Consider the following 12,121-nt stretch of genomic DNA (forward strand, 5'->3'; position numbering starts at 1 on the left):
ACATAAAAAATATACTTGCTGTCTTGACGGGATCAACGGCATCAGCGCCTCAGTCATGAGCTACAATCCAAATTCCAAAAATCAAAACACAAGGGCAGCTTTCCTGCTGCAAGCCCGCCCTCCTTTTCTAGCTTCTTCTCCGAGACATGGATGAGCTCATCCTTGCACCTGCGGATTCACTCTAAAAAGCAGACCTGGGAGAGTTTAAGGTTGCAGACAGTTGAAGGCAAATGAAGCACGTTATCTGCAAGATTTAATCTGCATGAAATAAAAACCAGCCCAGACACAGGACCAGCTTGTAAGTGACACCAAGCACATCAAGACCACCAAGATGACCCCACCGGTGCTGATGCTTTCGCTCCTCCCTACTCGGTTTTTATGTTTATGTTATGTTTTTATGATCAAAAAATAACCTGTAGTTGTGACCGCAATAATGCTCTGTTAACTGGGTGTGAATTCTCTGCTAGGAGATGTGTTATTGTCAAATCAATATTGTGACATTAAACTGGCCTCAAAACTGCTGCATGGTGGTTTCACCTGGTTTCAGTTGTTTTGTTTGACCTGCCTTCTTACTCACTTTCAACTTTTTTTCCCCTAAACTATAGAAACTACAATTATTTAAACAGTTTAGTATTAAACAAACAACAAAGGAATCTTTATTTAAAGATTATAGTTGCATTACATAATGTAGATGAACATATGAACAATTTCCTCTCAGCAAACGTAGGCCCCCACATGGCCTGCAAATGCATTTAATGATCGATAAACATGTTGTAATAATGAAGACTCATATCAGACTGCCAACGAATTCTAATAAGAACCAATAAATAATAATCTAATAATAATAATAAAGCTTTATTTATATATGACCTTATAGAATGCTGTTCACAGAGATCATAAACACAGGTGGAGGGCAGCATGTGGCCCTCGGACCACTCTCAGTGAAGTTGTGGAAGCGAACAATGGCCTACAAGCGACAACACACTCCCCTTGATACCCATTGAGGGGAAGGCAGGGAGCCACCGTTTTTGAATTTTGAATGGAAGCATACAAAAACATGGCCCTTGATTCGGCATTTCACATGGATTTCACATGGATCTTTCCCACGACAATATCCAAGACAACGCCCAAGGTATTTGCAATCAAAGTCTCACTCCAGAACAATGCAATTATTTCCTTGAGTCATTTGGATTCAAACATTTCACTTTCTGATTGCAATCTGACAGGTGCGCCTCCTAAGCTTTGCCGGTCCTCACTCCAGTTCCTCCTACACACAACACAGTTCTGTCAACAATAGAAAGAAATGATGTTTGTTTACACCGCTACCCATCATTATCCACAATTTCTACCACAAAAGTCATCATTTGCATTTCGTCTGAATCTATGATTTCAAGTCAGCCCTCTGAGCGTTCGGTCCCAAAATAGGCATCGGTAATAAAAGCCTGACAGAAGTATTTCACAATTTTATTTTATTTCTTCGCTTTTATGTGACAATTAAATTGATCAAAAATGTCATTACACATTAGTGTCATTGGAAATTAGCTGATAAGACCAAACAGTGAAACCTCCTCACCCTCGGACCATTACTCACTCTTGTCAATACACGGGGTGAGTCATACGTGTGTTGGTAACTCATTTCCTTCCACCTTTGTTGAAGCACTGTATAGATTTTGCCATTTCAGAAGCCAATCATCAGCTTGTTTTTTGTGAAAGAGGGCCAGGATGCCAATTTTTCACCATGCATCTCCCGCCAAACCTGGCAACAGACTGCACGCTAACAAACCCTCTTTAATATGTATGAAGAGTTGGTGGGTTCACGAATCTGTGAGTCGCTGAGTGGGATACGCACCGATGAAGGAGGCAGTAAAGGTGGGGCAGAAAGGGAGGTGGGGGGACCGGGGGGGTCGCGTGCACAAGAATGAGCCCGATGATGGCATGTTTAAAAATAGTTGCATGCCGTCATGCAGAGCAAGTCTCCTGAGTGGGTGGGAGGGGGTGAATTGCGCAGTGTGGCGTGCTTGTCTCTCTCATGTTGTGGATCAAGGTGCCAGTACTCCCAGTAAGGGATGACATCACTCGGATGCAGGGAAGCAGTCAAAGCACTTAGTCATCCTCACTTCTTTGGTGGTGGGTCTGATCCACGATCACAGCACGTTCATAAATATTCTCTCAACAGACTTGCTGACCCGCGACAGAGATGCAGACTCTGACCAGACAGCAACTCCTGTGGATGTTTATCACTTACTACAATAAGTAAACAGATTAGACAATGTCTGAAATCTCCAGGTCTCCAGTGCATTTGGAGATAAGCCTGTAAAGATAATTAACCTTCACCTTCGATATTTGTCATCACTGTTTCTTTGCACATTTTTGTCGATTTAATTCAACTTTGACTCAAGAGCTTATCTCTTTTCCAGTAATTGCATTGTGTATGTATTTAACAGCACACTACCCCGACACTAAGCCTTCTTGTTTTTGCGTAATTATAATTTTGGGGGGGTCACAGTGTCCAATCGATATGAAACGCTGCAGCTTGTTGAGTACTAGACAAGAAGAAGCAGTAGATTTCAAAGACAAAACTAGTCATTGGTATTGGTTATGACAGCCATATCAGCAAGTGGAGACGAAGGCGATGGTTTGGACTCTGGTGGAGCATAGAGACAGTACAGGACGGAGAATGTTGGAGAATGAAGCACCATGGTAAAGGAGGAGAGGAAGACAATAAGGTGGATGAATGATGACAGTCAAGCTGGTCAAAAGGAGAAGTAGCAGGCAGTGATGTACCGTATAGTACAGTAGCCCCAACACAAAGACACTGAGTTAAAACTCTATCAGAGGGACAGCTGATCTGGAGAAGTTTGGGGATTTAGTTTTGAAGGCCAGACTTAGGTGGTTTGGACATGATGGAGATGTGAGACAGAAAAGATGTTGAGATGGAGATAAAATGGAGACAAAACTGAGAAGGTAGAGGAGGCCGACTGGCAAGACAGGAAATGCTGAAGACCAAGAGAGGGTCTTGGGTTAACAACAATGAGAATCTAAAATTGTACATAACAAGAACAAATAATACAAGGAGCTTTGTATTGTGGAATAACAACATGGACACGTGCAACTGGAATAATTAGAAAAGCACAAAAGCAGCTCATGTAAAGACAGAAGTTCACCAAGTGACAGTGATGTTTACGCTTTACAGAAAGACAGTCAGAGGCTTGAGACAGGTCAGTTTGAGAATTTCAATTGAGAAGGCTTGTGAATGTTTCTTTTTTTCTGACTGTGCTTAGCAATACATTTAACCACTCCTCAGCGTGTTCCATCTCAGGTACAGTGCAGCAGGGATTGGCTCCCTAAGGCCCGGGAGCTTTTTGAATATGAGGAAAAAATTGGATGGACAGAGGGATGGAAAGTTGAAGAAGAACGACATGTCGTAGTATTACTGAATTAATTATGAAGTTATTCATCTAGCAAAGCAAGATGAATATATTTGGACATTACAGTTGTTATACATTTACATAAAAATCATTTTACTGTGCCCGAATTAGATTAAAAAAAAAAAAATCTCACACTGTGTGTTGCAGCATCATCCCAAGTAAGGGTCAGTGTTGTTACACCAAGACGGCTCCATAATCCCTCTGCTTCAGATACTAAATTTAATTTAAAAAGTCTTTTTAAAAATATGTTTCACATTTGGCAAGACAGGTTCCATTTGTCAACACGTTTCTGGAAATCCATGTGCAACAGAGCGTGGGATTGAGACCAGCGCCAGTGGGAGAGGCTGGCCAACACCGTCCAAAAATGTAAATTGGCCGTCTGAAAAGCCTGTCAGCTGCAGTCCAGCACACTGTAATAACTCTACAATCGCGCCATCATGATACGCTCCTCTTTACTCTGCATGTAATGATAGTTTGATCTCTTCTGACCGATAATGCGAGGCACCAGTGGTGTGTGGTGGACCAGCACGACAGCAACAGAGGTTTTACTGGATCATTATCCTCTGCATTAACATTTCAATTACACACCTGCTCTCCCATTAACACCAGGATATGACTGTGACCGATGGTGAGACTTCACTGAGGACTCCCCATTATGTGGGACTACAACCTTGACTCTTACCGCTGCTCTGCTGACCACTTGAACCTTTCCTCTAAGTCATAAACCCCCACTTTCACATTAGCTCACCCCAGATATTACAGCCAATAACATTTACTGTACTGTTCATGATTCACTGAGTAAACTACATGTGGAAAAAGAAGTGCTTCCATATCACAGTGTTGACCCCATTAACTTCTATGCATACTTGGTTTTTGGTGTCATCTTGTCATACCTTGTCATACCATAACTAGTGATGTGTCACATTGTGTTAATAGTTATGTTCACTAGCGTTACAGATACATGTAACTGCATTATTGACTGAATTATTTATGACACAAAAATAGGGATAGATTTATCGTAATGCTATCGACATATAAACATTCACATTGTAACGCTAAATCAACAATGTCAACTTCCTCCGCTTGTCCTGCATGTAAAGCTGCAGCAATGGCAAACACCACTTGCTCTTTAATGTACTGCTAAGAGCAAGCAACCAAGGTCATTTCCTCCTTGCCATTGACTGACAGTTAAAGCCAGACAGTGGTGGACATCCGACTTGCAACATCCTGTTTGTATCATGTTTCTTATGTTTTTGTTTTGTTTTTTACAAGTGCTGACATTTTTTTGTTACATTTTTTCTCACAAACTTGCCAGTAGGGTGTGACGCTTTTACAGATAATGATGTGTCAGCTCAAATGAATTTGGTTGTTAAAGCAGATTCATTCCATTAATATATAAAAGCGCAGCGCTTGCACGATCATTTACATGTTATCGTTCCTCAAGTTTATTAAATCTAATTACATTGTAGATGCAGACGGCAGCAGGTCTTGTAATAAAATGATGTCCTTCATAATTACAAGAGCTGCACCTGGGGAATTAACAGCAACATCAAAGTGTATCAAGTGTCTCACAAGTGAGCAGGGTCAGTGCTACTTTTTAAAATGCATTACACGGTGGGCATAATTATTTTCACTGTTTGTGGAGGTTTTTTTTTTCATTGTTAAAAGTGGCTACTGGACTGCTGATATGTTATCAGTATTGTTTCCAATAATTCCGTTCTCCATGTTGGTGATAAACATTAAATATGTGAGCATGGTGTAAGACAGTCAATCCTTTTAGATTTATGTTACCAATAATAAAAAAAAACTACTCAAAAGCAGACCAGTGAGGAATGCAGTTTAATGCACCCACTACAACGTAGAGACAGTAAAACACCATCAAATTGAAGACTCCATCAGACTAATGATTTTCTTGCACTAAGAACACATTCCCATTCCTACAGCGCCAAAAAAACTCCATAGTAGTTCTCCATTGCACTTTAACAGCATATGCTGGTATTTTTCCCAGTGTAGTGGAGAAATACCAGGGTTGTCAGCTGCTTTTGTCAACATGAAGTGCTCCCTCACCGCCTGTCGAGCAGGACTATCCCTCTAAAGGGTGACGGTTTAGCAACTATGAAAGCTGCGTAATGTGCTCGGTCCACCCCCTTACATCTCTGCCGTCCTCATCCATGTTGACTTCTGCATCACTCTGGGCCTACATTGCATGTTGACACAGGCTGTGTCTCACGTGAAATGCAGAGGTTGATGTAAGGGTTAAGCCATGGGTGGAGCTCCTTTCGCTCTGTTTAATCAATCGCCTGTGCACAACCCAACCCCTCCTTGGATCATTATGTGGGAGGGGAAACATTTTACTCCAATGAAGCACACAAGTGTCAATATGCACCATGGAAGGCTGACTTCGGCGTCAACATAAGAAGCAAAACTGCACTGTAAAATAGTCGCTATTTGGCGCCTTCGGAGTTCAAATTTGCAGCCGACATCTGAACTGAACTTTCTGTAGAAACTCAAAACAGTAAATAAATAAAGCTCTAGGAATTGCTTCTTTGTGTCTTGTTTGTCTCTGTATCATAGGATCCTGAGCACATTTGTGAATACAAAAAATCTGCATAAAGGGGGTTGAATATTGAAATAGTTGCTGCAGTAATTAGCGCTTCCATGGTGCCCCTGTGTGAAGTCCTGATCCCTCAGGTGAGCTGTTCCTCTGCTGCACTGGTTTAAACTGGGAAGCTCCCATGAGTGCAGGGAGGGAGTGTGAATACAGAACAGGATGTCAAACAGATTGAAATCGCAGTCAATAATCATAGAATAAATAAAGGAATATTTCACTTGTTCCGCATCCCCCACCTGTCTGCCTCCTGACATTCAATTTCCTCTCAACAACCCCCACCTGCGCCATTATAAAAATCCGCTTTACATGTATGAGCAGTGATGAAAGAGGCCGAAATGTGCACCAGGAGGGCAGGAGCCTTGAGCAAACCGACAGTCGGGCTGCTTCATTCCCATAACTCAGCGGCCCACCCAATCAATCCCCTTCGTGCGGCGCAGCTCCTCACCTCAGCCATAATGTTGTGACAATAGAAGAAGATGTGCTTTATTTCATGCACCATTTTCATCAGTACCACAGATACGAAGAACAACATTAACATTTTGCTGACACGTGTTTCTTCCTCTACTCTGGAAGGAATCACTTCATACCACAATTCAGAGGCTCAGCCAGCCAGCCGAAAGACTGGTGGTTTTCCTTCTACATGAATGCTCCAAATATAGAAAAGTAAAAGAACAAATGGCTTATACATGAGAAACTATTGTCACAGTCAAACAAAAACAGCTTGATACATGCAGCATGATCAGCTAGATATGAATAAAGAAATGTCAGGAGACAAAGACTAGGAGAACAAGGCAAATGAAACTCGAAATTTGAGGATTTGCTCTTGCCTCGATAGAGTTGCAGACAGCCTCTTTAAAATTCTAATGGTGACCAGCGATCCGGGCGGCTGTGAAGCAGATTTTCCCGTCGTTGTGTGAGATTACATCAATCCATCACTTGAAGAGCCAAGTGAAGAGCAGTTAATGGCCTTAATGATGTGACAGGCTCCTGTCCGGTCGGAGAGCACTGGGTCTGAGTGTGTGTTGAAGAGCCATGTTTAAATAATCCAGGCGTCACAGTGAACACTAATAGATGTGTTTTATAGCGCAAAAAAGTAAAACACAATCAATCCGGCCTCCTTTTATGTTCAATTACCACTGACAGAGAGGCTGTTAAATCTGCTGCGCTACAACTAAAATGCTCACGCCTGCCTTTTGGACAAATGTTGTCAGTCATAATTGCCTCTAAATAAGAAACTGAATCTTAGTCAGCAATGCTAAATGGCATGCATGCAGTAAGACGGCTGTTCGGGTGACTGAATCGAACCAGTGTGAGCATGAGATAACGTACGGAAGACCACAGCCATCAATAAGGTTTTAAGGTCACTGACTGACACAGTATTTCATCAGCTGGTGATTCACGAGCGGTTCAACTGACGGAAAAAACTAAATCACAGACTATGTAAGTCAAAGGTTTGAGAAATGCTTGGATGCAAATGAATTCTTCAAACATCATCAACGGTGCAGAACTTTAGGTTACGGATTTACAAACTGACAACGCATGAAAACCTGTTTGCCCAAAGTGAAGAAATACAAAGTGAGTAACCAAAACAATGGGGGTAATGTCTGTCAAAGAGGGAAAACAGTGTTACCAAGCTGGTGCTTTCGCTGTCATGCATATGTAACATGAAGCGCTGAGTACAATGGCCCTGAAGGGCAAAAGGCAATGACAAATGAAAAACGATTCCAAAAACTAAATCATAATTCCAAAAGATGAGGACTGTGCACCTTTGCAAGTCAATCAGATGAAAAAACTATGCTGTACGTGAGTGTTCAAACTTGTCATAGCCTTCTACATTGTAAGCACTACAGAGTTCCCCAGCAGTGATGTGTCGATGAGGTATCATGAAACAGGATTGCAGGGTTGATGAAAGAGAATTTTCGGAGGCCACTAGATGGCGGTCTTGTTTTTTAAAATAATGTGAAGATTAATTTAATTAGTTGTTCAAATCCAAAATTCTACAGCAGACAGTCCCACCTGGTGGCCTCTGAAAGTCAGCACACTGTGTCATGAAACCTCATCTACCAATCACTAGGAGACGGTAAACAAAATAAAGTAGATTGCGAAATCCTGATGACGTATTTCCTGTTGCACATAATGGAGGTCCTGGAAGTCACTGAGGTCACGAATGGCGTTTTCAAACCTGTCTTTTACTGTATTACTCGCTGTCACTCAAATGACCCTGTTTTAAACCCTGTGAAGCATTTTTTTTTTCTTTTTTAAGGATCCCAACAGCTGATGTGTTTGAGCAGTTTAGTTCGGCCTCACTCAGCCTCGCTCTGTTATGTGTGTGAAAACTCAGAAATGCGGTCTCACATGTGTGACATCCACGACCTCAAATGTCAGATCGCCGTCAACAGAACTACACACCTCGACCTTAATGGCCTTCTGCTGCGCCAAAGAGCCACCTTCACTGCGCCATTATCAAAAATGGACTGTAGTAAAATAAACTGCTGTGGGCCGGTCAAGAAAAATCTTATTGTTAGCACTGTGCTTATTCTGTTTTATGACGTTATTCTCTTGATTACCACTCAACAGAGCAGGAATATATTTTAATATTCCTACACACTTAAACTAGACAGTAATTGTGAAAGTGGAACCTCATAACAAACACAATTGTAAATAAAAATGCATGACACAGCGCCACCTGCATGTCCTCTGCTGCTGACACTGATTTTATTATGAGATGCTTGTGGCTCTTCCTTAATGGACAAATCCATAAACACAATACTTATGGGCAGGGCATTGAAACTGCCATGAAAAAGCAGGTCATTGGGGAGCAAGTCCCTTCACGTGCAGTTGTCAAGGCAACAAACACTGTGACCAGAACTGCAGAGGCCACCTGGGCAGTGTTCAGCCACCAATACAGCAAAGTGTGGATACGTTTTGGGTTGATTGTTTATGATTTTTAAACATGCTATTAGACGACAACCGTTATGTACTTCATTAAATTACATTAGTAAAAGTAACAATACTTTAGATAGTAGAAACAGAAATAACAAATACTAAATTGAATTACATTTTTTTTTCTTTTCGACTGCAACATGAAAAATGCACATACTTTTAATAAACCGGGGGAAAACTGGATAAAAGGACTGCAACTAACTACCTTAGCGATAACTAGTTGGGATATATATCTATATAGGTATATTGAATTTTAATTTCTCAAAATGTGGTGCGACAAGTATGTGTCCTTTGATGCGTCTCCTTTAATGAAATGTCCTGTGGATGTTTTGAGTCGCAATGGTCCTGTATTCTCAGCCTCTACTGCCGAGAGAATAATGATGTCACGACTAGTCAATTCTTAAACCTGTCGACGAGTAGTTTAATAGTCTATTCTAGTCAAGAAGTCACTGCAGCCCCACTGTCAAGCGTCGCCATCCGTAGAATATAATAACATAAACAAACTCAATAAAATCACTCCTAACATCTCTCCAAAGTGATGGTGGTCAGTTACACTAACACAGTGACTCCACCTTCTGTTTGTGTCAGTGAAAGAACGTTGAAGAGAAAAGAATAAAATTAAAACTGTAGCTTGAATTTTCCTAACATTTTTTTTTTTTTCTGAACAGGGCAAAAGTTGACAAAAACTGCACATGTCAGACGTCTTTCATCTCATCGTTCAATTAATCACTGGTGTAGGAAGTGGATTAAGAGATCTTAGCTCGTTCGGGGCGGCGATCCGATTGGAGCGTTTGGATAACAAAGGGGGACTTTGATCGAGCTAAGAGGGAGAACAGCATCACAAAGACTGAGTGTCAGAATGACGGCTATTGATCTCAGCAGCATCTCAGAGTGAGAGCAAGACACACGTCGCCTTTCTATACTGTTCTGTTGATGTTGTCCTTGACGATTGACACGAGGTGCAACTGGGACTGAGGGTCTAAATAGCTGTGCAACAGTCCTGTCCATTCTCATCTGGAGAAAGTTCAGCGTGTCAATGTCCGCAGGGGTTTGCAGAGTGGCCGCGCTCCACTGTGAATATTAATGGGGAGTTAATCAGACAAAATACATGCCTTGAGGATGGGGTCCCCAATGTGAGAACCCAGTAGGCCCAGAAGGAAGAAGGACGGCAGGAGACAGCCAAGCCCATTCAGCACTGGTTCTGCAGTGTAAGCTAAAACAGCCGGACAGCTGTGCTATTTACCAGCTGCAGCTGACAAACATTTCAGGTCATGAGGGCAGTTTCATGCTTAATCAGGAACAACACAAGAATTGCACCGACAGTAATGTGACTTTGACTGTGGGGAAACAGAATGTTGACGTAAGGGCTTCCTCAGCTGCAGCAGAAACTCGACATACGAAGATCTTTGATGAGTGTTCAACCACGACCACTTTGCTTCTACCTTTTGTCAGTTAAGACAGCATTTTTCAGTGGAACAAATTCTGCTTTTTTTTCAAGTTTCTCTCTTCGTCTCTCGTAACCATCGTCTAACACATATCACAATCTGGGGTTGGGTTTTTAAAGCTAGGAGACAAATCTTCATCACCAGTAATTGCAGACGTTGAGGGTCGGCTTCAGCAGGTTCTAAATAATTCACGCCATTGTAATGAGAGGATTAAATACAATTAAATGCTGCAACTGGGCTCAGGTGTTCATTTTTTTCCAGAAAGGAAGAAGCTACTGAATTTCCCTTTGACTGAATCTAAGTCTTGGTTCTCCATGGTTTGAGCTGAGCATCTTTTGTGAGTGAACTGAAGAGAAAATATGTGCTTCACTATACCACCACCGTGTGCTGCAATTGCTTTTCCACAAATATTGCAGATAACTATATTACAACCTCCTTCACGTAATTATCTTTTTCAATTGCTTCCACTTGCAATGCAGGGAGCTGCAGCCTATCATAGTTACCCCCGGGCTAAAGACAGCGGACACCCTCGACTAGTGACAAGGCCGTCACAGAGCTAACAATTTCGACTTGGCTTCTTTCCACACAAGTGCTGTTGTGTTTCAGTGCATGCTGTTTCTATGGTCCATTGCACTGTATCTCATTGTATTTTATTTTCTAAAGCACTTCGTATGGTAAATGCGAACCACATAACACCACCTTACTCTCCATCATACACATTCACACACAAGACTGGTCTGGGTTCGGGGAGGGACAGAGTCATGGTGGGTGGAAGAGAGTTGTAGCTAGTGAGGCACCGAGGAGAGATAAAGAGCAGAGAAACACCTCCTGATCTAAATGAGGTTCACAATGCCGGCACACCTACTGATATTGCAGGTTACTGCCGTGCACATGGGATAGCAGAGATACACTTATGTTGTGTCCTGCATGAGTCAGAGTTACAGTAGAGCTGAAGTCTCTCAATCGAGGGCAGCCAATTGAGTCTGTTAAGACATCTTCCTGTGATGGGTAAGAGACCGTGGGACAGACTCAGGACCGCGAAATGAACGGAATCAGTTTCGATCGTTCTTCCAATTGGAACCAGAGGGTCAAATAAAGGGACTTGACAAGAACAGAGAAATCTGTTCCTCGATTATCTTCCTCACCTCCTGGGTGAATTTGGGTCCATGCTACCGTCTGAGAGCTAATCCATTGCCACGACAGCCAGCTATACAGAAGGGGATGATCAATATCCTCACCAAAATGGGGAAATAATTGTTCTGCACTGCATCCGCAGTCATCCGTTCACCTTGACTTCATCTGAGGGGACAACAAGATGAGAAAGGGAGGTGATGTTGAAAGATTGATTCTGTAACTGCACATCAAACACTCATTTTACATCAGGGTTGTATCTGCGCCACATATTGACACACACCTTTGCACAATATTTCCGTTGCATAATTTAACATTAATGTGCCACTGACTAATTTTTATGCAGTTCACGGAACCTGGTATTATATTGTCAAATATTTCAACTAGAATGGCCTGTTTTATATTGTCGAGCTCTGTGTCACAACACATGAAAATATTATTAGACTTTATAACTCATTTTTCTGCTCACATCATTAATTGTTAGGCACCAATAGCTGTTTTTTTCTCCATGCATCTGAGAAGTATTTCTGGCTGTGCATATTATATGGTGCTTTGGTGCTGCA

At 41.9% G+C, this 12,121-nt stretch overlaps 1 protein-coding gene across 3 annotated transcripts in view; it reads right to left on the bottom strand.

The window, feature by feature from the left end:
* Nucleotides 1-12,121, bottom strand: part of nav3 (neuron navigator 3) — a 256,733-nt gene that overhangs the window by 213,274 nt on the left and 31,338 nt on the right. The window contains exon 2 of one of the 3 annotated variants that reach the window (XM_053864126.1): nucleotides 11,666-11,726. The exons of the other annotated variants lie outside the window; for them this stretch is intronic. The gene's annotated coding sequence lies outside the window, so the exon portion shown is untranslated. The remainder of the gene's footprint in view (nucleotides 1-11,665; nucleotides 11,727-12,121) is intronic. 3 annotated transcript variants of the gene reach the window in all.

This window comes from Synchiropus splendidus, chromosome 4 (assembly GCF_027744825.2).
Source record: "Synchiropus splendidus isolate RoL2022-P1 chromosome 4, RoL_Sspl_1.0, whole genome shotgun sequence".
Taxonomy (NCBI): Eukaryota; Metazoa; Chordata; class Actinopteri; order Syngnathiformes; family Callionymidae; genus Synchiropus; species Synchiropus splendidus.